Source organism: Ornithodoros turicata, chromosome 9 (genome assembly GCF_037126465.1).
Source record: "Ornithodoros turicata isolate Travis chromosome 9, ASM3712646v1, whole genome shotgun sequence".
NCBI lineage: Eukaryota > Metazoa > Arthropoda > Arachnida > Ixodida > Argasidae > Ornithodoros > Ornithodoros turicata.
Genome location: NC_088209.1, coordinates 6,238,621 through 6,261,027, shown reverse-complemented (window position 1 = coordinate 6,261,027; position 22,407 = coordinate 6,238,621). Strand labels below are relative to the sequence as shown.

At 48.2% G+C, this 22,407-nt stretch overlaps 1 non-coding gene across 1 annotated transcript; it reads right to left on the bottom strand.

Moving 5' to 3' along the window:
- Positions 1–22,127: 22,127 nt before the first annotated feature.
- Trnan-guu (transfer RNA asparagine (anticodon GUU)) lies at positions 22,128–22,200 on the bottom strand. The gene has a single exon. It is a non-coding gene; the product is annotated as a tRNA-Asn (tRNA).
- Between the last annotated feature and the right edge of the window lie 207 nt (positions 22,201–22,407).

The following is a 22,407-nucleotide window of genomic DNA, read 5'->3' as shown; positions in this document are numbered from 1 at the left end:
CCTTCGCGCTGTCCAATCATGCGGTGCGCAGGTCCGTAGCCTGTGTGACAGCCTCAGTAGGATCCGCGACATCTTGCGTTAGACACGACGACGGGCAGCGTCCGGCGGTCTCCTTTCATTCGACGAGGCCAAAACATTCACAGAGTGTTACACGCATGCCTCTTTCGCTGCTGAGCGCTTATGGCTTCCCAGGGATTTTAGTGTCCCGCATACGTTTTCTGTATGCGAACCACCGCAGCCAGATGTGTGTAGCAGGACTACAGTCCTCTTGCTTCCCCATCGAGCAAGGCGTCCGCTAAGGCTGCCCATTGTCTCCCGCCCCCTACGTCCCTGCATTGGGCCTTTCTTTTTTACAATGAGTAAAAGCGTCCCGTGCAGTCAATGAAATCTCCCTTCCTGGAGTGGGAAGTTGGAAGGTCTCTGCGTATGCTGATGACGTCACACTCTTTATGACCGATGCTGAAGATTATGACAACGACCGATGCTCGCTAATGCGAGTCCTGCAGCTGTACGAGCAATACCCAGCAGTATAAAGCAATCAACTTAACACCCAAATGTCCAACACTCTCCCTCACGGATCGTTTTATGTCGAGCCCGACTTCCGATGCAGTATTGCGCGAGCATGCGCATCCTTGCCTGTGTTTCTTGATCAAGATGGGTCCACTCCTCTCAAGTGGACACTAGCCACCCGTCGGTCCAGGACTCATGTCGCGCAGCGCAGGAGTACGACATTCTCGTACACAGAGTGAGCAGGAGAGCGAGCATCCTCTCCGGTGCGTTTCTCTTGGCCACCTTTGGTTTCCGGCCCACGTTCTTCTGCCGCCTGCTACCTCAACGTCATGTATAAACACACAGGGGTGGCATCCAATGTATTGCTCCGTAGACGAAAGCGTGCTGGGCGAACGCAATGCATCCTGGACAGGTCCTGGTCGCACGTCACAGAAAACGTCAAGGCACACGTGACCTTAAAGATGGCGGCGCCCGTGATCAGCAGCCAAACCGTTTGTAAACAATGCGGTTGTTGTTTCTGAGCGACGTTTTGGATGTTTTTCGATCACGGTAATTATTTTTATCCGATAATCTCGCAGTAAAACGGGCAATTTTACACATAAAGCCTCGTATTGTTGACAACTTCCAAAGATGTGATGACGACCGCGCGTTAAGACTTACCGAGCCGATGCGATGGGCTACATGTTGCGGAAGAATCACCGCATAGTTTACGCTGGCAAAATACGGTCATCTCTTGGTGTTATGACGGCGAAAATATGTCGGTAAGCGGCAAAACGACATGTAAACAAAGTCACATGACCTCAAAATGACGTTTTCTATGACGTGCGACCAGGACAATATGGCAGTTTTGCCAAGAGCACCCGCTTGAGGGTAGTTACAACAATGGCGGGTTCGTGTCACCCCTGTGTATAAACACGACGATCCTCTCGTTCTTCTGGAGTCGGAAAAAGCAGTTCGATCAACAGATGCTCTGAAGACCTCAACAGAAGGTACGTTCGATTAGACCTGCGCTCCTTGAACCAGTTCTGGGAGGTGCAGGGCGAGTTCTGAACAAGCGCTGCACTAGGCCAGCTCCAGTTCAACCGTGCAACACTAGTCCCCCTGCGAATATCGAAGTGCAGCGCTAGTGCAGGTCTTCTGCTCTCAGCGAGTCTTTACACCGCTACGGATTGTAAGAACGCTTGTGACATTTCACTCACATGTGCATTGCTGCTTTTCAATTTCGAACACAAGGAACTGTTCAACAATTGTGCAAACAGCCATGGAACTTGTGGATTCTGACAGCGAGAACGAAGAATTCGACGACCTGGTAACCGTGATAGCGTTGAATCTTCTGCGAACTGACAGGAACCGTGTACCAATGTACACCGAAACTGTAGTGAATCGTTATTTCGACTTCGAATTCAAACGTCTCTTCTGGCTCTCTCAGGATACGTTCGAGAATTTATTTGCTATTAACTTATTAACTATATTATATTATAACTATTAATTAACTATTATTTGCCTTGTGTCTTCTGCTGCCATTGCCGCCATTACTCTGCCCTACGGTTGAACTGACCCCTGTGGGAGTCAGGAGTCAGTCAGTTACATTAGGGCTACACTTGACGTGCACTGATTTGAAACGAACGAGACGGTGCAGGGGGCGCTCGGCTGCACTGCCGAAACGAACGGGCGAGTGCAGCAGCACCGGAACTGGTTCAGGCAGTGCAGCCTAATCGAACGAACCTAGAGAGGAAGCTGGGCAGTGCCGGATGTTGGCATTGCGTGTCGGAAAGAAATGGCTGTCCGCCTCTCGAACTTCAGACCAGCCGTACAGTGTCAGCGCATGTGTATTACGATAGTACTGGGACTTAGTCCATCGAGTGCCTATAGGAGGGGAACCCTCTTTGATTGGCAACTTTTCAAGGCCCTGGGTGCGTCATGGTTAATACTCACACATCGTACCGTGACTTTCGTTGTCGAAAAATCGTAGTCTAAACATGGGGCACCCATTCAAAAATCGACGAAATCGCCATAGGCGCAATGCATTAAAATTAATTTGGCCAGGGGGCGCTAGATTGATATTGCGCTGTATTAGAGAATGACATCTTAAAACTTCTATTGTGTTTTGCTCCTAATTGGCTTAAACGCTGTCTCCCATTGTATCACATCCTGTAAGGCAGGTTCTCGCGTAGCGGCTGAGCATAGTGGCGGAGAGCGACGACTGTGACCGCGAATTTTGGGACTGATACAATCTGTGTCGAGCTTATAGTAAGCTCAGCAGTTCCTATTTATATACATGTGGTACTTTTTCTTCGCTGTACACTTGAGCAACAACTAATACATTTTATGTGCGCATGAATGAACATACACAAGGTCGACGTGGTTCTCACGCACCGCACAGTTCGGTTCCTTTCATCTTCAACTGGCGGCAGACAATTGATCTTTGACGGCGAACGTACTGGTGGATCTCAAGTGGATCTCTGGTTTCGCTGCAGCCTGTTTTCGCGTATGCAGCCGATCTGGTGTCGTCCGGTATGGCGCCAGTCGCCAAGACATAACAGCACCCTCACTGAATGAATGTTAATGGCATTATTGTGACTTATCACATCAAATTTTTACTGATCACTTGTACTTTTTAATGTTGCACCACTGCTTCTACGCTGTCAGAGGGAAACGTATGCAATAGGTATAAAAAGGTGTAAACCAGGGCTGAAATACAGATTGGGACAAAGGCTTTACGGACACGCGAGAGGCGTACTTTTTCTTCCTTGTGCCACCTTAGCGGCGGACGGAAGCGGGTGAGTCAACTGTTTCAGAAGGGTGGTAGCGACACACAGTGGTAACTTCCACTTTCCAGACACCCAAGAAGCGCTGGAACTACTACTGTGTGTCGCTAACAGCGCACGCTTCCACACCTTCGTGCAGTTACCTCACCCGCTTCCGCCAGCCGCTGCGTTGTCGCACCGACGAAAAAGCACACCACTCGCGTGTTCCGTAAGCTTTTGTACTATGGATGAAGGAAGCACAAGGTGCCCCCCCTCCGACAGTTTTCCATCGGAACGAGCGTATCGGCTTCGCATTGCATTCTGGGATACTCCTGTTCTAACACGTAACCGCTCACGTGACCCTCCAGACAGCATGGCGCCAACGGAGCAGACGACGCGGGCTGTGTCACAGTTCATATGGCAGTATTACGTTGAACGCGTGCCTGCACGTTATTTCTGTGTATTCGAATGTTTGCTGTTGTATTACAAGACCAGTCACAGTGTGCAGAACGCAAAATGAGCAGGCGGGACCGGAAACATCACGTGTGGCAACGGTTACTTCCAAGGTACGTACGTTCCTTGATTAAGTGGTAAAGAATGCCGTGCTCAAAATACCATTAATGAGATTTGTAAAACAACAGAAGATATGAAATGAAGCTGCGGCACAGTTTGAGATCCCAATTCATTTTCCCCAGATCCCAATTCAGTTTGAGAACAATTCAAGATGACTCGAGCACACACGGGCGACTAACACAACTGACCGTGTACTCCGTAACAGAGCTCATTTAAGTTCAACGAGAGCCGTAGAAGGAACAGGAACACATTACCATACGTCGTTTCTACGATGGTGCTCACATTTTCACAATAAAACACTTTCAAAGAGCAAAGTCATACGGAGAGCAGCGCGAGAAAGCAAGCCTTGCAAAACCGAAACTTTAGAGGGAATCACGTGGTGGACAGGAAGCAATGGCGATTTTGACTCGAGCGACCCCTAGAGGGTGGCTACGCTAGCCTGGCGTGAAGAGCCGCTTCCTTCATGTTTTGTTCCAGCCTTTACTGCAGTGAAGTGAACTTCTCAAGTGAAGACAGTTCCGCATATTCCCAAGCCGTCGCTTTGTGCGCTCTACCAGTAATATCGTCCTTTGCAAACACATCGCAAGTGCGTCAGAATTGTGCGCTTTTAGTGTCCCTGTTTGTGCAAAGGAGCTTACCTCCATAGGTAGCTTTCCTGCTTCATGACAATACAAGTCACAGATTTATGCGTGCGCAAGTATTCCCCCCCCCCCTTTTTTAGTTTTTCTTCCTTCGTTGTTGTGATTTCGAGACGGAAAGCAGCTCTCCGACGCCGCACTGAAATAAATGCAATATTTCTGGTTTCTGAAGCCACAAAAAGGGGAAAAAAAGAAAGAAAGAAAAAGTTCATCGAACTACTGTATCGGTTAGGCGCAAACCGTGCGTAGCCTACGAGTTATCGAAGCTGTAAGTTGAATCGAAAATGAAAGTGGATTCGTTCTGTTTGCGACCTGCATACAGGGTGTCCCAGAAAACGTGTCATTGAATTATCATAAAAAAACTACGCCACCTAGAATCATGCGGTCGACAGCATTTGTTCTTATTAGGTTTTTGCCACCTCCTACTGTGAATGTCATCTACTCCAAGTTTAACTATGTAAATATTTGCGAACTGAACTCGGAAATTTGCCAAGTAAAGGTCACTTTTTTACCCCACCAATATGAAGAGCGTGCCGAATTCACTCAAATTCGTGATAATTCGCAGTGATATTCACGAGCTATCCCATCGGAAAAAATACCTGAATATCATGCTTTTCGGAGCACCGGACCATAGCGCGCGATGACTTTTTGAGCGCAATCGCTCTCTGTGCGACGAAAGGAGGTTCCGAAGCCAGCCCACAGAGTGATAGTAGAAAAAGTAACAGTTCCTAAAATTCGGAGAGGGAAAGCATTATCCCAGCGAAAGTCGGACGTGATAAGCCGTGCCTGTTTTATCTCTTTCTGCGATGTCGGGGAGGGCTGCGTTTCCAACCTCCTTTCGTCGGACTGACAAAGATTGCGCTGAAAAATTCATCGTGCGCTATTCTGTGCGACCTCCGTAGAGCATGATGTTCGGCTATTTTTTCCGATGGGATAGCCCCTGAATATCCCTGTAAACCATCATTAATTTGACTAAATTAGACACGCTGTTCACATTGGTGGGGTAAAAAAGTGACCTTTACTAGGCAAATTTCCGACTTAAGCTCGCAAAAATTTACATAATTAAACTTACGTTACACGACATTCACATGAGGAGGTGGCAAAACCCCAGTAAGAACAAATGCCATCACCCCATGACTCTAGGTGGTGTAGTTTTTTTATTATAATTCAATGACACGTTTTCTGGGACACCCTGTATATTTTCCTGTATACAGTTTCTATAAAAATTGGTCTCCAAATATTCATTGCAAATTGGTTAGGATTAGATAAAAGCTGGCTTTTGTGAATACCCTGAGACTTTTGCATGCAATTCCTGTAGAATTTAGACACATTTTTTATAATGAATAATTAAGAAGGCATTCTACATCTATGGTGCCGTTCAAACCAAGCCCGGCATCGCCTCTTTTCGTGCCTACATCGACAACCAGAAAAAAAAAAGAAGAAGAAGCATACTGTTTGAAACGTTGTATACAATCTATTCGTGTGGTACTTACGTTCAACAAAACGTGCTTCCTTAAATAAGCCTATACATGCCTTTCTGCAACGCTTCCGGTTTGTTGCCAAAATGACATCCGGTTTCGCAGCACACGCGCTCTGCTCCAGCCACTATGGCGATTGATACAGTTAGCGCTGCTGATTTGAGGAGAGACAGGGGAGTATACGCCCTTTTTATCGCAGTTGAAATTGCCACAAAGAGGAGTACGCCTCCCCTTCTCAGCAAATAGGGAAATTGAAAGATGTCCTGCATGGCGGCTGGTTCCGAACGTCTGTACTCGCGGAAGGACCGGAAGTCTTCGTGGCACCGGAAGTCGTGACGGTGGCTTGTGTACGTTTACCCGTGAACGCATGAGTGTTTGATCAGTGCACTCTGAAACAGAGCTTCACCGCATAGCACGTTCCTAGCCAATCATCATCCCCACAGATATCGTTCTTTCCCCTGACTTGCTAAAAACCGAGGGCGTACGCCATTTTTGAGGCCGACAACGTCGAGTCCTTTCACCGCCAGCACCAACACCAGTGGCATTATGCATTAATTGACACACATATGGCGTACGCCCCCCGCTTTCATAAAATCAAGGGGGAAGCTTGTCATTCGAAATGGTGGTTAGCTACAACCGCGCTATGCGGTGAAGCTTTGTTTTTCGTGTGTGTATCAATATTTAAGACGGCCGCTATCCTACTATCTAGCAGTTGTTCCACCACCATGTTTTTTATCCATAGGTTATGCTGACTTTTATGTCGCGTTAGTGATTAGCTGTGTCAAAAATGGTCGTTCTTTTTTTTTCGTAAACATTATTCGAAAAATTCGTAAAATTCGCGAAAAAAAGGTTTCTTCTTCAATAGAGTTTCATCAAAATGAGCAGTAGTCTGCACACTGTAGCTTGAGCTGCCATTATATCACACTCTCAAAACAGAGCTTTACCGCTTAGTACGCTCCCGTTTTCAGCAAATCCGGGGAAAATCTCACTGGGGAAGATGGTTGGGCTAGGTGCGAGGTATGTGGTGAAGTTCATTTTCGGAGGGTGCACCACGATCAACATTTATTTCAGTTCTCAAAAGTGAAACGTCGTCTTGATTGTGTGCCGCTAAGTGGCGTGAGAGGCGAACACTTTTATTGTTAAGCTTCCTCCACACCGGCAAAGTTGGATAACTAGCACTGATGATATGTAGCAGTGGGCAGAATGCACACAGCGTTTGCGGCAGTCGTCGCACTAACAATACACACCACTCTATTTGAGATGCTGCAGGAAGCCTGGCCGGCCTTCCATTTGATGCCAATACACCACCACACTGCACTCTGCAGCGGCTCTCCCGTGTTTGGATTGTTCGCTTGGTATGGTCAGTACGAAAAGCAAACTCTCCTAGAGAGTGTTGTTATCTAGCTTGTAGGACTGTAACGTAAAGTTAGTGTCTGTCCAAAGGGGACTACCTCCATAGGTAGGTCTCCTGCTTGATGACAATACACACAATTTCGATTTTGGGCCACATCACTGGGAGGCTTTGAAGCAGGGAGCAGCACACCGTCTTCGGTCTTGGGGGAGACAGCGTGCGCGTGAACATCGGCAGTGTAGAGATGCACTGAGGCAGGTATTAGCTATTCTTCGCCACCCTGGCTCTCGCAGCCATATGATACTGCCTCTGAGATAGAGGATGTGCAAAGGCGCCTTGCGTCTCTTCGTATGCACTCTTGGCGCAAGTTCGTAGCGCAAAGAAACGTCGAGCGCAGGTGTCGGGAAGCTTATTGCTCCCGCATGTTATTGCGGCGCTATGAGGCAGGAAATCCGGGCTCGAGTATATCCGAGCTCCGGTCAGCTGACGGCTCACTTCTAACCGAGCCTGATGACATTCAAGCAGCGATGCGTGAGCATTGCGCGGCCCTTTACGAGGAGTCATCACCCGACGTGCCCGTTATCAGCCGAGAGTGCCCACTGCCGGAGGAAAAGATAGAGCATGTAGGCTCAGGGCCACTCAGGCAACAAGAGATTCTAGCAGCTGTCTCCTCAATGCCGAACGGAAAGTGTCCCGGCGTTGATGGCCTCCCAGTTGAGTTCTACAAACGTTTCTGGCGGGTAATTGGTAACTCCTTGACTCGGGTATTTAATCTATGCTTGTCCCGAGGAATGCTATGTTCTAGCATGCAGAGTGGAGTTGTTGTCCTCTTGTGCAAGGACCCATCCAGAAAACGAGATCCGGATGCATACCGGCCTATCACTCTATTGGCATGCGACTACAAAATCTTAGCCAAGGCACTTCTTTTGCGTGTTTCGCCGCACTTAGAAAAGGTGCTACACCCGTGCCAGGCGTGTTCGGTCCCTGGCAGGTCGTCAGACCTCCACAGGATTGCGCTACGTGATGCCATCCATTGGATAATGTGTTCACGCACAGCAGCAGTGGTGGCTTCCTTCGATCAGTCGAAGGCATTCGATCGTGTGCGCCACATGTACTTATTTTCAACACTGAGGGCATATGGTTTCGCCGATGGTTGGGTGCGCTTCGTTGAGGTGCTATACAAAGGCGCAAAAAGTGTCGTTTCCGTAGCTGGTGGTCTATCGTCTTCGTTTGACGTTACGTGCGTTGTCCGACAAGGATGCCCTCTCTCCCCCGCCTTGTATGCCCTTGCCATCAACCCTCTCCTCGGGAGACTGTGTTCTCTCTCAGTTATCCTAAGGCTACCTAATAAATGCCCACCGCCTGTGTTTGCGTACGCTGATGATGTCTCCGTCATACTACCGCGCGAGAGTTCCCTAGAGCCAGTGTTGAAAGCGTTCGAAGACTATGGTACAGTTTCTGGGGCAAGATTGAATAGGTCCAAAAGTGTCGCTCTTTTTTTAAATGTCCAGCCAACCTGTGCTGCACCATTTCAAGTTCCTGTAAGACCTCAGGTTAAAATCCTGGGAGTTGTTTTTGACAGTGCAGGGGTCTCAGCTGTCAACTGGCCTCGAGTATTCAGCCGCTGTAGTGCTGTGCTGCGAGAACTTAAGTTTGTTGAATTGCCGATCACATTCCGGGCACGGCTGTTAGCAGCACGGTATTACAGTCGCTTGTGGTTTTTAGCGGCTGTTTCATCCCCGCCAGCGGTAATACAAGCAGCTATCACACGACACGCGTTCCGCTTCCTGTGGGGCGGATCCGTTGAATCTGTAGGTCTGTAGGTCTCAACTCCACGGAAGCCGTGATCTGGGTGGCTTGGGAGTACCGGCTGTGCCAGAAAGGTGCTTGGCGCTTCAATCGCGTATTCTCTTTGAGGCGCTCTGTGCATCAGAGCACTCGGCCTGCGCATTAGTGCAGTATTTCCTAGGATACGCTACCAGGTGGTTCCTAGAAAGTCCCGAGCTTCGCCCCAGGGCGGAAGTACTCCCTCCTTATTTGTGTGCTTGTGTTGCTGTCGTGCGGCGCTTGCGTGTCGAATGCCCAGATGAAGACATTTCCTTGTGGAGCGTCGGTGATTTCTACGCCGCCTACAGGGAAATGCGACCGGGTCCCGCAAGGCCAGCAGTGCCAAGGAAATTCGCCTGGCGGTGTATCACTGCTGGATGGCTTGATGCACGGCGCGCTAGTCTCCAGTGGAAGCTGGCCCATGGTATCCTCCCACTGCGTGAACGTTTGCACCGTTTTCGGATATGTTGGACGGACGGTTGTCCGTCTTGTGGCATGTCTGAGACAGCAGAACATTGTTTTTTTGCGATGCCATATTCCACTTTTACTATGGAGTAGGGCGGCGCAAATATTTGGGCTCCCAGCAGTTGATTGGGCCACCGTAAGGTACCTGGAGCCGTTGCCGGTCGCACGCGCAGAGCGAAAGCAACTAGCATTGCTGATTTCGGAAATTAACTTCCAAATTTGGATTCGCCGATGCCGGCTGTCCTTTGGTGGCCCAGATGTTGGGAGCATGGCTATTTTTCAGGCAGTGAGAGCCGGGCTGCGTGCACATATTACCCGTGAGCAGTCATTACTTGGGTCTGTGGAGTGCTGTCGCCGCTGGCTTACAGCGACTCGGCTCTTTGATTATGATCAACGTGAGTGGCATATCAAGTTCTAGTAAGCCCACTAGGACTGTACTGCTCCCCCGTAGCGACTCTTCCGGAGTTTCAGGATTGTTCGCAGGGTACGGCACGTACAAAAAGCAATCTCCCTTTGGAGCGTTGTTATCTGGTATGTAAGATAGAGTTTGTGTAAAAGAGGCTACCTCCATAGGTAGTTATCTTGCTTGATGACAATACACACAATTTCCGGACTACCTCCATAGGTAGCTCTTCTGCTTGATGACAATACACACATTTTCCGCACAATCTCCCTTTGGAGCGTTGTTATCTGGTATGTAAGATAGAGTTTGTGTAAAAGAGGCTACCTCCTTAGGTAGTTACCTTGCTTGATGACAATACACGCACACAATTTGGATTCGCCGATGCCGGCTGTCCTTTGGTGGTCCAGATGTTGGGAGCATGGCTATTTTTCAGGCAGTGAGAGCCGGGCTGCGTGCACATCTTACCCGTGAGCAGTCATTACTTGGGTCTGTGGAGTGCTGCCGCCGCTGGCTTACAGCGACTCGGCTCTTTGATTATGATCAAGGTGAGTGGCATATCAAGTTCTAGTAAGCCCACTAGGACTGTACTGCTCCCCCGTAGCGACTCTTCCGGAGTTTCAGGATTGTTCGCAGGGTATGGCACGTACAAAAAGCAATCTCCCTTTGGAGCGTTGTTATCTGGTATGTAAGATAGAGTTTGTGTAAAAGAGGCTACCTCCATAGGTAGTTATCTTGCTTAATGACAATACACACCGCGGTGGTCCAGACTTCGGAGACGCAGCTATATTTCAGGCTGTCAGGGCAGGGCTTCGTAGCCACATTGTCCGTGAGCAAGCACTGTATGGTCTTGTGGAGTGCTCTCGCCGCTGGCTGAGGTCTACTCGTCTTTTCCGCCACGTTCAGGGTGAGTGGCAAATCGTGTTCTAGCCAGCTCGCTAGGACCGTACTGCACTCTGCAGCGGCTCTCCCGTGTTTGGATTGTTCGCTTGGTATGGTCAGTACGAAAAGCAAACTCTCCTAGAGAGTGTTGTTATCTAGCTTGTAGGACTGTAACGTAAAGTTAGTGTCTGTCCAAAGGGGACTACCTCCATAGGTAGCCCTCCTGCTTGATGACAATACACCGCTTGCCACGATGATGCCAATACATATTGGGCAAGCTTACGCTTGTCCCATCCTACAGTTGGCAATACCGCTTTGACTTGCGCGTCTAGTGTAAAGGCCTACGTCCATAGGTAGCTCTCCTGCTTGATGACAATACACCGCTTTGACTTGCCTCCTACTGTTGCCCATCTCCTAGAGCCAACAATACAACAAATTTTGACTAGAACTCTAGCCAGGACACCGACGTCAAGCCTGTTCGGTTCTCGGCAGGTCATCGGTCCTCCATAGGATGGCCGTTCTTGACCCCATCCAGTGGTTAAACCTGAGACAGCTAGCAACGGTGTTAGCCTCCTTCGACCAGGCAAACGCTTTGGACAGAGTGCGTCATTGGTATCTGTTTCATTCATTTCATTCGTTCATCTGTTTCATTCGTATCTGTCCATTGCAGTTCCACTGTATTATCGTTGCACTGCCGTAGGTTCTATCCATATCTGCCTTGCGTTATGATCCTCAGCAGCTCTGGTTCGAAGACTAGAGCCTGCTTTACCTCGGGAAGTTCTTGGGCTTGCGAGAGACACAACAATAGCCTTAAACGCTGCCATGGTCTGGAGGACCAAGGAGACCTGTTCTGGGTGGAATCCTTGTGTCTGGCCGAGGGATGAGTTTCCTCGGTGGCACTGGTGGCGGGGTAGGCTTGAAAGCTTAGACAGACTCTTTTAGTAGACGACACATTTTGAGGCGGTGGAGGCATTTCTGCTGCCGGGGGACTGTGGTCTGTCGTGCGTGCCTCATTTAGCTGGCATTTGTGACAGCTGAGGGAAGTTTTCATACATTGGCAGTGCCCGTAGGGGCTAGTCTCTTTTGTTGAGCCTTTCGCTTTGTTTTGTTTTGTTTTATAGCAGTACTGCCACGAAGGAACGGTGGTGGTGGTGGTGATGGTGAAAGGGCTCGCCGTTCTCTTCCTAGGGGAATGTGCGTCCTGGGCCGACTTCTAAGGGAACTGTGCGGACATACATCGGAAAGCGTCGGAAGACGTTGAGGACACACTTGAAGGCGGTATAGAGGCATTTCTGCTGCCGGTGGGCCTGTGGTCTGTCGTGCTTGCCTTGTTTCAACTGGCCTTTGTGGCAGCTGAGGGAAGTTTTCAGACATTGGCGGTGGTGCTAGAGACTCTTCTTTCGTTTGTTGAGCGTTTTGTTTCGTTTCCTTTGTTGTTTTGTTTTCTAAGAGTATTGTCCTGAAGTAAGAAGAGGAGCGTACGACCCCGTTTTCAGCAAATCAGGGGAAAGATTAACGTCACTGGGGATGATGGTTGGCTAGCTTCGTGCTATGTGGTGAACTTCATTTTTAAGAGTGCACCTGATCAACATTTATTTCAGTTCTCAGAAGTAGAACGCCGTCTTATTTGCGTACCGCTAAGTGGCGTGAGAGGCGAATACTTTTATTGATAAGGGCAAATATTTGGGCTCCAAGAAGTTGATTGGGCCACCGTAAGGTACCTGGAGGCGTTGCTGGTCGCACGCGCAGAGCGGAAGCAACTAGCATTGCTCATTTCGGAAATTAACTTCCAAATTTGGATTCCCCGGTGCCGGCTGTCCTTTGGTGGCCCAGAAATTGGGAGCATGGCTATTTTTGAGGCAGTGGGAGCCGGGCTGCGTGCTCATATCATTCGTGAGCAGTCATTATTTGGGTCTGAGCAGTGCTGTCGCCGCTGGCTTACAGCGACTAGGCTGTTTGGTCATGATCAAGGTGAGTGGCATATCAAGTCCTAGTAAGCCCACTAGGACTGTACTGCTCCCCCGTTGCGACTCTTCCCGAGTTCCAGGATTGTTCGCAGTGTATGGCACGTACAAAAAGCAATCTCCCTTTGGAGCGTTGTTATCTGGTATGTAAGAGAGAGTTCGTGTAAAAGAGGCTACCTCCATAGGTAGTTATCTTGCTTGATGACGATACACACCCAATGAAGGTAACTGAGGGAAGCTCGTATGTTTTCTTTTCTAGCGAGTTGTTCCGTGGGGCTACCGAATTTCTTACATGGAGGTATCACCGGCCCCTCCCCGACCTTTTGTGCAATGTCCTAACACTTCCCTTCCTCATTACGCACAACTTTTCGCATACCCATCGAGTATGTACCATGCGAGTTGCTTATAAGCAGATACACAGATTCCGAAATAAGAAATTTCACAGATGATTCCGAATCAGCTGCAGAGGCCCTGGCAAAAATCTCTTGCATGGTGTCAGCATGGTGCCTGTAACCGCTGTCATGGTTACTCCTTGGAAATGTATTAAAGTGGAACTCCCTTCTGGATAGGTTTAAGTGTTACTCCAAAAGGGAGTGTTCTAGGGGACAAGCCATTTACTCCCCCAAAAGAGTTGTGACGACAGCATTTTTGCTGAAAATATGCTCCCACAGCGGAGGCAGTGTTCATACCTTACCCGGTATTAAGGGAACTCCCTTTGGAGCATACGGAAGGAAGTCGTCAGGACAACATCTGCAGGTGCTGGCGTGACCCCCCTTAGTGGTGTTGGTACAGCTACTGCAAGGGTGTTACGGTTATGCCACACAAATGGAGTATCTCACGACTGTGTCGCTACTGTCGGTCCCTCTCTACTGCCATCATCACAGTCATCGTCGGGCGCGGACAAACGTGGCCGGCTCGTGCACGAAACGAACAAAACCGGGGAGCACGGGAGCTGATTGTCTCTTTCTCTTGACTGGTCTGGTCCATCGTCATGTCTACCAGGGCTTACGACTTTCATTAAGATCCAGTTGCTGGAACTCTCTGTGTCGTCGTTTCGGGGGAAGGAATGCATCGAACATCGAAGAAAGGATTGAGACTGTTAGTGCAGCAAATTTTATCTCAACCTTAGATTTGGTACGAGGATATTGGCAAGTACCCCTCACAGAACGAGCAGAAAGGTACGCAGCATTCACGTCACCAATCGGTACTTTCAGACCTGTCATGCTCACATTCGACCTGAAGAATGCTCCTTTCTGTTTTTCGAAGCTCATGGACACAGTTCTAAAGGGTCTCGAAAACTTTGCAGTTCCCTACCTTGATGATGTTGCAATTTTTTCTTCCACTTGGGAAGACCACATTCAACACCTTAAAATAGTTTTTCAGCGTTTTAGAGAGGCAGGGCTTATTATGAAAGCAAAGAAGTGCAAACTTGCACGCTCCCATGTAACATATCTCGGTCACATTGTTGGACATGGGTACCGCAGCCCACTTCAGACAAAAGTTGCTGCGATTAAAGATATTCCTCGCCCAACTACAAAAACTCAAGTCAGGCCTTTCTTAGGACTCACTGGTTGCTATCAAAGGTACATCAGAAACTATGCTGACATCGCCAGTCCTTTAACCGATGCATTGAAAAAGAGTCAACCCAATCGTATTCTATGAGATACGACCAAAGAAAGCGCTTTTCAAAAGTTAAAAACAGCTCTATGTTGAAAACCACTCCTTCGGGCCCCAGACTTTGCACGTGCTTTCATCATTCAGTGTGATGCAAGAGACAGAGGTATACGTGCGGTGCTTTGCCAAAGGGACGAAGCTGGAAGAGAACACCCCGTCGTATACATAAGTAGAAAACTAACCCTACGCGAACAGGCATATTGTGCTTCCGAAAAGGAATGTGCTTGCATTGTATGGGCCATTCAAAAACTCAGTTGTTACATGTACGGAACGAGGCTTACAGTCGAGACATACCACTGTCCTCTCACTTGGCTAAACCAAATGTCAAACAAAAACTCTAGACTTTTACGTTGGAGTATGATTCTTCAACAATATAACTTCGATGTTCGCTACCGTATAGGTAAAGAGAATGGCAACGCTGATGCCCTCAGCCGCGCAGTATGAGTTCACTTTTGGAAAAGATTTTCAGAATCTTTCTTTCATTCTCCCATTCTTCCCTTCGTTTGCTATGGTGTATGGTGCATCGTTACTGCACATTGTTGGATTTTTGTATATAAAAGTGCACTTCACACTTTGGTTAGTATTTTGGGTATCGCTCTTGATATTCTGGTTTCATACGTACTTTGCCTTCATGGGATTAAGGATAGGACACCTTTTCTTCTTTACATATCCTGGTTCAATTGAAAGGTATAGGCTAGGCCTCGCCTACACTGCTTGGGGTGCTTTGGTGGTTTGTCTGCTTCCGTTTGCTCACGCAGTGTTCACAGCCCCAACTACATTTGGAGGCTTCGTACATCGATTCCCTTCTGGTCATCGAACAAACGAATCTTCAGGCCCTGGTCCTTACTGCTCCATCGGATAAAACATCGCCACCATCAAGCCACTCCAGAGCCACGGCATCAAGCCGTCACACCTCCTTGGCTTCCTCTTCATCGGCGGGGCAAGTTGTCACGACTGTGTCGCTACCATCGGTCCCGCTCTACTGCCATCATCACAGTCATCGTCGTGCGCGGGCAAACGTGGCCGGCTCGTGCACGAAATGAACAAAACCGGGCAGCACGGGAGCTGATGGTCTCTCTCTCTTGACTGGTCTGGTCCATCGTCTACCAGGGCTTACGACTTTCATTAAAATCCAGTTGCTGGACCTCTCTGTGTCGTCGTTTCGGAGGAAGGAATGCATCAAATAGCATGCTACTCCCCTTAGGGGTGTAGCCTTTACTCCAAAACGGAGTGTTCCTTGGGACAAGCCATTTACCTCTTAAGGGAGTCGCGACGCCACCCTTTTCTTTTTTTTTCATTTTTTTTTCAGAGTGTAACGAAACATGTACTCCTCTTCAAAAGGGAGACGTCATCTCCATTCCGTTCATGAAACAGCGCTGGTTGCTACATGTACATGCGTTCTTCCAACAACCCTTTCATGTGTACGGCCATAATGTCGATTTGGTGCGCGGGCCACCCTATTTCGACTGCTAAAGCCAAAGGTATACACTCTTAAAACAGTGACACTTAAGAGACACATGAAACTGCTGTGACACTTTTGCTCGAGCCCAAACCTGGAACGCCACACAGCGTACTTGCTCCCTGTGCAGCAACAGGAAACGTGTTATCGCGTGCCAGCGAGGTGGATGGGGTGTCACAGCTGATTACCCAAGCCTGGGAGGACGTGTGACACGCGAGTTGTGGGACTTGCCGTAGCAGCGGCCGTTGACCGTGACACACGGTTTGGTATATTCGCTGTTTGCACGCACCGTGCCCGTCCCGTCTCTCTCTTTTCTTCACTTTTTCGTTTACGTCTGAGTTTGTTTTCTTCACGTATTGTTTTAAGTTGAACACTGTAGTACAAAGATCGAAAGCGGCGGACCCTTAATCAAGGACAGTCCTTTAATAGAGACAACGTTGAAATAACAAGGAACGTTATTTCATTTTGTTGAGTTGACTTCCATTTCCTTGAACCGTACATGACTGATACAACTCGAGAAAATGCGCAAACTGAAAAACAGGTATCGAGATTTTCTGCCTTTGTCTTCTTCACATGCTATTTCCGTACCGTGAGAAAGTTGCAGTGATGCGGGGCAATAGTGGGAGGAACCCGTGCAATGAGGCAGTGTTGTGCCAGCAACCAAAACGAAGTAACGGGATACCATGACCCCCTACCCCACAAAAAAAAAAAAAAAAGGAATAAAAGCAGACTGCGCAATACAACAGTACCGTCGCTACATATTTGGAAACACTAACGCAATCCCGCTACCTACCACTCTCAAATAAAAGTAACGTAGATAATATGCCGAGGTAGGTATCTCATTGCAGAGGTCTCTCCAATATTGATGTTTCCTCTTCACCCGTAGCAGGGCCGTTCCAGGCAAGTGATCCAGAGGTGTCACTCTTCTCCCCCTAGAATTTTATGTGGATTTTTAGGTGGCTCATTATGACGAGGGATCGGAACCGCTATTTTTTTTTTTTCGGTTTGATCCTTACGATTCTCAAATGGCACAACTGCACTTTTGTAGTTGTTGTTGCCGACACAGCAGTGTTTCACCGCAGCACTACGTGCTACAGATGTAGATTTGACGTACAACCTTAAGGCAGCATAGTGTACTTTCTAGTTCACAAATCGCGTGCACCTTGTTACATCCTGGCCCCATGGGCCTGGCATCTTGGGCCTGTATGTTATTTTCACAGCAAGAAATGAAACCTTCTGTTTGCTGGGCTACAGAAATCTCGTACAAGGAAGCCTACAACCAGAGAAGGGTAACGGAAGTATTTTCGTTACCGTTTCCATTTTCGTTACTAACATATCTTCGTTACAGCTATACGTTTCTGATACCAGCATTTCAACTTCTTTTCCATTACGTTTGTGAGCCTGTCCGGCTCTCAGCAAGCTGTTCTGCAGAAGTTCCGCTTCGGCGCCACGCGTACACACTACGCAAGTAATTTTGCGTCGTTGAGATGCTCACACCTTGTAAGATTTTTTGAAGAAATGTAGGAAGATGTCTGATGTTATGGAGTTATCAGTACTGGGACGAGTAGGCAAGCGAGGGGTGCATCCTCGAGATACAATATTGCACCTTTTTTCCAAGCTGTCCTGCTGATTTAGAGCATTACAGGGAATAGAGTCTTCAAAATAAAATAAAAAAACGAAATGAAAAGTATGTGAAATGTGATCGCACAACAAGAATAGCCATTACCAGTATTCAATACTGGTTTTCGTTTCTGTTTCTGGTAATGGGGGACCGTGGTATGCGTTTCTGTTTCCATTATTGTTGCTGTCTTCAATTTGAGCAATATGCCGTTTCTCTTTCCGTTACCATTACAACTGTCAAAAGGAACAAGAATCGAATGACACATTGATCACGCTTCTAACCAAGGACCGACTCACACCGAGTTGTCCAATCAAAAACGTGCAATTTGCCGAATTTTCACAAGTTGGCGAATATTTGCTGCGGCTTACAGTGCACACGCGGGACTCAATTTTTTTATGTGTGCTTAAAGGATAAATGTTGGCAGTATTCGCAGCAACACTTCAGGAAGAAACTCCAAAATTTAATATGGCAAAAAATAACTAACTCACGAAACTTTTCAAATTTTGCGCACGCCACAAGCACGTCGAGCGTGTTGTGTGCGACGATGAAAAATAAATATGCAAAATTAACTATCCCCCACCGAGTAGTCATACGTTCGCCGTTGTATTGGACATCTTCAGCGGCTGCATATAAAGACGGGCACAACGCTATTCATATTGTTTTCTTTTTGTGCTTCAATTTATACGTCTACACAGCAGCTACCCATAATGGTTTCGTGGGCAACTGTCCGCTATTACTTGCTTTATAGTTAACGTCCGTCAATAACGCCGAAGAAAGCTGCACACGTACCCTTAATCGAATCTGTAGAAGTAAAGCTTTAGTTCACAAATTATTCCACGACGACAGCCGAAGGATTCGTCTGTTATAGTCAGGACAAGGTCTTCGCTTAACAAAAATTATGTTATTATATGTGCCTCTTAATTTTGCTTGACGTGTTCTCTAGGGCTGGGACTTCACCCGCAGAGGTCTGCATATTCGGACAGGAATGAAAGTCTAAAACGTCATATGTAGCAATATTCTGAATTCGTAACGTGAACATAGATTTCAACATCCAAATTTGCTAAATTAAATAACAAACAACCACCCATGCATTAAAATGTGAAAACACCATTATCGCGCATGATGAGCGAATACACTCTTTGACACATATGGCTGCGCCACACCATGTCTACTGCAGTTCAGTACACACGGTAATAACCCCAGAGTGAAAGCCTGATCTTTCACATATTAGCTATTTTCCTCGAGGTATCCCAGCGCGCGCGGGCAATACAAGGCCTTGTCAAACAGATATTTCGAGACAGGTAGTTCGTTTGTTGCTCTGAGTGATGCTCTTGGTGCACCAGGAAGTGCACTCTTAACAATGCACTTCACCGCAGAGTACGCTCCTAGCCAACCATGATCGCGATTGATATCGTTATCTGTCCTGATTTGTTGAAAACTGGAGGCGTACGCCTTTTTTGTGACACTTATATTGTTCATAATTGTCACAAAAAAGGCGTACGCCTCCGTTTTCAACAAATCGGGGCAGATAACGATATCATTCGAGATCATGGTTGGGTAGTAGCGTGTCATGCGGTGAAGTTCATTTCAAAGTGTGTGTGTGCGAGAAGATGAAACCGTGTACAACGTGGTTTATAGCGCAGGGTACCTCACGTGATGCATATAGTTCCGTGAAAGCCTACCAGAGGCGATCCGATCGCGTATTGGCAAGATACAGTTGGCGTCGTCTATCGCCAGGCACATGTGCGGCTACACGCGACAGCGGCCGACCAGTCCACGCGTCCTTCTACTTCACCATAATCAAGCTCTGCTTGTAGAGTGCGTGACCTTGCTCGTGACACTTGCTATGAGAGATCTCGTCACAGATTCTTCGAAAAGTAACAAAAATGTCTGAAAGTGGAACGTGAGCAAAGTAACACGTTTTCGCAAAAAAGGGACGGTTGCAACGCATCACAAAAGAGCCACAAATTTTAAAGTGTACGACCCGACTTCAGCTTTATCACGGGCGAAAATCTCTCCTTCAAGTCAATTCGTTCAACCTAGGAGAAGCAACACGCGACCAGCCTGGCTTTATACCTGTCTTGATCACCGTTTTCGTTGTAGTTCTTCCGGAAGATCCATTTGCTTTTTAATACATGCCGACCGCTCGCCCGAGGAACAACATACCGTGATTTGTTTTCTCCTGTCTTCCTGCTCTGATCTCCCTTCAAATCCGCGTAAACGGCGGAGTGGGGCAGATGGGATCCGGTCCCTCATATACCGAAGAGGGGCCCCTTGATAACGCGGTCCGCCCCCCGGTGGGCCGTGTCCTTGAATTCGTGGCAGGTAAAAGAGGTCGTCGGGGCAGTACCGCTTGCGGTGTTTTTCCGGGAAGGTATTTTCTTAGATCCTGTAAAGATCACTGATGCACTGCAAATAAGTTTTCCTTATTTTCAGGTCTCCCTTCGCGGTTGAGGGAAGCGAACGTGAGCTGGTCCTTCAGATTTTGGAGAAGGGCCCGTGGATGACGTCGTCCCCCCCCAGGATGGGCCCTGTCTTCGAATGCGCGGCCGACAAAAAGATCGTCGGGATCGCGGCAAGATTAAAAAAAAATAAATGTGTAATATCCTCTTCTATGGTCTTTCTCCATTCGGTTCCGTCAGGCGCTGACAGTGCTTGTTCCGCAATTTTTGGGTCTAGCACGAAATCGCTTATTTTTACTGCAAAGTACGAATAACTTTGCTTGGGCTTGGTGGCTAGCTGCTTGGAACGCCTGGGAAGCGCTGATTGCGGACCACGTTGACAGCATGAGCCAGTGATGGCATCAACATTTGGAGGGCACACGTCTGCAGTCGCTCGCGCAACCTCCGACGGTTCCACTAGCGCTTTCGTTGAGTTTTTGCAGTCAATGCTATCATAATCCAAGTGCAAACCCACGGCACCATCGCTGAATCCAGGTTGACAAGGTGGGGCCAGCGTGTTGTTTATGCCCTTGCACGGAAAGCAATCTTCGTCAAAGAAAACGTCACGGTTGACGAAGAAACCGTCGGTTTCTCTGTCCCACAAGTTGTACCCTTTTACGCCCTCGTGGTACCCGGCGAACATATTCTACTGCCTTTGGGTCCAGTTTGGACGATCGACGCCGCTTGTTTATGGCCCAGGGATCTGCATCCAGATGCCTTATGTGGCCGCTACGGGATTCTTTGCCAAACCACAGCTGGTTTGGCACCTGCCCGCCCACCGAGCTGGAGGAACGCGTATTTCGTACATAACCGGAAGTTACAAGGGAGTCCGCCCAGAGTGTTTTGGGAATACCAGACTCTGGTTCCAGAGGTTTTACCATACATGTTTCATGAAGGAAATAGAGATGACGTCTGCCTTTTGAAGAGGAGTTTGTACGGGTTACGCCTGTCAGGCAGGCAGTGGAATGTGAGGCTTGGAGAGGTTCTCAAGAGCGTCGGCGTAACCAGGCCCAAAGCGGATCCCCGTCTCTATTTCGACAATCCTCACCTTCCTTCCATCCCCTCTTCTTCCTCTGTTAGCTTAATCTCTTCGTCCCCTACCCCCTCCCTTCGACATGTACCTGCCGCCACTATTCTGAGCAGGCAGACTGCTGCGGACTTCTTTTACTAATAAACGTCACTGCCACCACCACCACCATCCCGTATGGCAACGTTCTCTCCGTTGATTTCATGAAAAACGAATGGCGTATTGTCATCAAGTAATACAAGGTGGTCGTGATGGTGGTGAAAGGGCAAGTAATACAAAAGAAGAGTACGCCCCCGTTTTCAGCAAATCAGGGGAAAGAACGAGGTCACTGGGGATGATGGTTGACTACGTGCGTGCTATATGGTGAAGTTCATTTTTGAAGGTGTACCATGATCAAGATTTATTTCAGTTCTCAAAAGTAGAATGGCGTCTTCATTGCGTACCGCTATGTGGCGTGGGAGGCGAACACTTTATTGTTAAGCTTCAACCACACCGGCAAAGTTGGATAACTAGCACTGATGATGTGTAGCAGTGGGAAGACTGCAACACAGCGTTTGCGACAGTCGTCGCACTAACAATGGAATCTTGGATTTCCGGCCTTCCATTTGATGCCAATACAATCTTGGATTTCGCAATAATAGGGCTGGGATCTCTTCTATTTTTTGGTTGCGTGTTCAGGAGCGCAGCGTCTCGGTTCTCACTGATTTAAGGGGCCTAGTGCTCCCTATTACCTGTAGAGCTCGCCTGGCTGCGTCGTGGTCCCTGAGTAAATATTGGTATCACGGGACAGTTTGCCTTCCCCCTCGTCAGGTTTTCCTTGCAGCAACTCGTACGGCCTTTCGGTTCATCTGGGGCAATGGAGCTGAGTGGGTATCCCGTGCACGTATGTAGCAGCCGAGAGAGGTTGGCGGTTTGCGGGTTCCGCACGTAAGAATCAAGTGTCTTGCGCTCGGGATAAAGGCAATTTTTGACGGCCTTAGTGACCCTGGCCACCCCGCCCACGATCTCCTGCAATACTGCTTAGGTCCAGACATACGTCTGTTTCAAAGATGAAAGTCACTGAAAAGGTTAGCCAGCTGTAGGACTCGAACCCACATCTTCTGGATTAACGGTCCAGGGCTCTACCAATTGAGCTAAGCTAACACGCCTTCGCAGCGACTTCCAGGGCGCGTCATCTGAAGGGACAAACCAGTCACTCTCTCTCACTCATCCTCCTTTCACTCTTACATTTTTGCACACTCATACACACATTCATACGACAGGGATCGACGCCTTTTTCGAACCTTTTCAGTGACTTTCATCTTTCATCGTTAATTTCTTAGGCAACTTGAGGCCTTGTATGTGTTTGTC